At 29.9% G+C, this 3,981-nt stretch overlaps 1 long non-coding RNA gene across 1 annotated transcript; it reads left to right on the forward strand.

The window, feature by feature from the left end:
- Window positions 1–1,642: 1,642 nt before the first annotated feature.
- Window positions 1,643–3,981, forward strand: LOC145099987 (uncharacterized). The gene is made up of 3 exons (XR_013704745.1): window positions 1,643–1,932; window positions 3,269–3,356; window positions 3,849–3,981. It is a non-coding gene; the product is annotated as an uncharacterized LOC145099987 (long non-coding RNA).

Below are 3,981 nucleotides of genomic sequence, written 5' to 3' on the forward strand. Positions count from 1 at the left end.
TCCATAAATCTTTTCATAATAAGTCTCATACTTACCAAACACACCCTATCTTCTAAAAATCTTTACAAATAAATCCTGGAACTTACCCTTCTAGCCCCAACTTCTAAATTATGCCATTTAACTCCTCAAAACCAACACCTTGTTATATAATTATTGATTTTAGAGCTAATATTCATTCGTCAATTTGTTTATTATTTTATTAAATAAACACGGTGTTATAGAAAATTATGGTGTTCAAAAATGTATATCTGATGTCAATGATGCATAAGCAGAAGAAGATCAAAGTGAGAATGTATGGGATAATTTATATTACTTATATAAAGTTAGATTATGTTTATTTGGTATGTTTCTTATTAATGTGATCGTTATTTACAATTAGGCTCGTCATGATAATATTGAAGATCATATTTGTAACACACATGTCTCTATCTCTACTTTACAAGATGGTGAAGAGATTCAAGTAAGTTACATAATACTTTTTATAATTTTTTTCTTATGATATTAAAATAATTTTTCTTCAATTGTCATTGTTAGCTATTCTGTCACAAAAAATTTACTTCTCATGATTCTTATTGTCATGTTGGTATTTTTACAATTAGGCGTCTTTTGATGATATTGAAGCTGATTCTTCTGAAAAACCGTGTATCGGATCCTCAATAACACCAAAGAATTGTCGTCGTCTTCCACGCTTGTGTGACGAGCCCACCGATGATGATATACCTAACCGACTTTAAAGTAATTAACTAATAGATTTCACTTTCTGTGGTTTTAACTTAATTTGATTTAATTATGTGTTAATCAATTGTTATTCCTTTTATTTAATTGTCTTCTAATGCATTTTTCATCCATATGTTATTTATTTGGTAGATTTGTCATTGTATTGTACAGTGCATGATAACAAATTACATAATGATGATATTGAACAAAGTTAAATATTAGTAAGTAATAATTATTTTTTATTAAACCGGTCAACCGTCCACCGGACGAGTATTAAACTAGTTTAACATAGGGGTGGGCAAAATCGAACCCAAAAATCGAAAAATCGAAAAAAAAATGAAACCGAGAAAGCGAAATTAAACCTAAACCGTCGTGTTTAGATTTAAATTTTGAGTAAATTACACGAATGGTCCCTATGATTTAGGGTAATTTGCATGTTTGGTCCTTAACTTATTTTTTTTAACTCGGAAGGTTCCTACTGTTTGTTTTTGTTACGTGCTTAGTCCCTATTTTATCTAAAAAAACTATTTTGCCATTGCTTTTTTAATTTATTTAAATAAATACACCCCCAACCCCACCCCTCTCACTTTACCTTACATATCCCACCGTTTTTCCTATTTAAATAATAATATTTTTAGGTAAGACATAGACTAAATGTGTAACAAAAATAAAAAAGTAGGGACCTTATGAGTTAAAAAAATAAGTTAGGGACCAAACATGCAAATTAACCCAAACCATAGGAACCATTCATGTAACTTATTATTAAAAATTTTAAAAGCTGAAAAATAGATTGTGGATTTGGTTTTAGACATTAAACCCGGCCCATAGGAACCGACCCACCAATTAGGTTTGTATCCGACTTAAACCGGACCGTAACCGATTTAAATTAATCTATATTCCTTCGGAAATAGAAAGTAGAGAGAAACCTAATAGTAAGATCGCGTTCTCTTTCTCCCTCACGCCGACAAGTCCTTACCCCTCAACTCTCACCTCGTTGATTCGTTCCATTCTCTCAGATTAGCCTCGCAGTTTCATAGCGTCGCCACTCGTAAGTCGTAATTCGCACCAGTGGTGGCCGGTGGAGCTCTCAGATAACAAAATCGACACCTAAATTAAAAAAATCGACATCTAGCATAGACAAGTAATTGAAGACCGTATAATTTGTTTAAGACTCTCATTTGTCACTGTGAGGTTCTCAGACAGCAAAATCAAGAGGCAAGCACTTAGTCTCATTTAGTGATTAGGCTGATGAGTTTTTTCGGTTTCAACGTGTTGAGTTTTTTTACACATCTGTATGAGTTTGACTTTTTTCAATTCTACTGCTGACCTACTACTACTATATACCTGATTAATTGATTATAATATTATTCACTAATTACTATATTAGTTCATATTCTGTTACATGTTCACCGAATTGGTAACTGTTATAATTATTTAATGTTCACTGTTACACATATGTAATTTACTAAGGTGATATAAAAACCTCTTCAAACCACTTATTGCTGCCCGGCGCAGCACACGCACAACACGTTCCTTCTCGCAGCAGTTTGTTTTTTAGAAGACTTCAGACTACAAAACCTCTGCGCGTGTGCTGCGTGGCGCAACACTTGACTTGCCTCTTTTAACCTCTTCACCTTTCATTTTTTCTAAGTGTTTTTTTAAGAATTTTTGTATAACTTTTTAAATTTTTTTTTTTAACTTTGATTTTCATAAATTTTTATTTACGGATGTGACACAATTTATTTTTATAATTTCCACGATTTTTTTTAACTTGATTTTTTTAATTTTTTTTACTGTTTTATTAATAATATTTTCAATTTCAGTTGCATCTTTTTTAACGTGTGTAATTTTTTACGAACTTTGTAGACAACGTTTGCAATACTTTCTTAATTTTTTTATTATTTTCTTTTTTAATGTTTTTTAAAATTAGTTTTTTTTCTAGAATAGAACTATTAGCTTCTTTTACATTTTTTTAAGTTTTATTTTTAAAAAAAGTTTTATATTTTTGTTTTTTTACATGTTCTTTTTATTATTATTTCAATGTTTTAAAACTAGAATTATTAAATTTCGGTGTTGAAAACTATTTTCAGTGTATAAAATTAATTTATTTAAATTTCAGTTTACTGCAGCAATTTGCAGATGTTAAAAAACAAACATGCTTTTTATTATAGGCTGCAGCCGTTTGTTCCACCTCTTCTGCTACAGAGGATTGTAGAGGTGGTCCGCAGACTTCATGAATTTTCGCTTCGAAAAAACAAACAACACCTAATTCTGTATGAGTTTTTATTTATGTTAGTTGATAATTTGTTTTCAGAATCTATTAATTGGTTATTGTTTACTGATTGAATATGATTTTTTTTAATTTTAATTTTCATAATCTGATATTGTGTTTATTTTCATAATCTGTTGATTGATTATTGTTCACTGATTTATAACCATGACTTCTGAGTATGTGGAAGAATTGGAAGAGAAGTTGCCGAAAATAGAACTTGTCAAGTATTTTTGCATAATTATAAGTTTATAATTCCATTACATTTTCTTTTATTTGTAGATGAATTGGGACATGGTGAAGTGATTCATATGGATAAAGATTGAAGATTGAACTTGGTTGTAATAACAACTTGGTTGTTTTCTACTTGGTAATTGTTTCTAAAAACTTGTTAAATTTGGTTGTTGTAAACTTGTAGCAACAAACTTTTGATGTTATGTTGGTATTGAAATTGGTTTTTTTTTTTTTTAGTTTTTTTAATCTACTTTGTTAAATTAGTAAATTTGTTTCAACTTTGAAGTTTTAAAGATTTGATGAAAAATGGGTTACAACCCAAAACCCATCAACCCGTGGGTGAACCCAAAACCAAACCCAACGGGTCTAAAACCCAGAAACAGAAATTCATGGGCTGGGTTCGGTTTTACCCCAAAACTGACCCAACCTGGCCCATGTTCAACCCTAATTTAATATCATTTCAAGGGTGAATGTTTTTGTATCATTTTAAGAAACCTAAAACTGGATTAGTCAAAAATAACAAACTTTCTTAAGGTTGAACCACCTTTTATATTCACATATATAAATTTCATACGTTTTTTCTTATCTTTTTAACATATATTGTTTTTTGTCTTTTTCTATGTCATAGGTTTGGCTCATGGGTAGATTTTACCATATATTAGGAAGAAAGTTTGACAATGTAAGCATAAACATCACCTGTTTTGTTTGTTTTGCTAATATAACATAACTTTTGATAAATAAAACATGTTTCCTATTTCTTA

This window comes from Lactuca serriola, chromosome 4, assembly GCF_051521515.1.
Source record: "Lactuca serriola cultivar US96UC23 chromosome 4, Lser_US96UC23_V15, whole genome shotgun sequence".
In the NCBI taxonomy this organism is placed as follows: domain Eukaryota; kingdom Viridiplantae; phylum Streptophyta; class Magnoliopsida; order Asterales; family Asteraceae; genus Lactuca; species Lactuca serriola.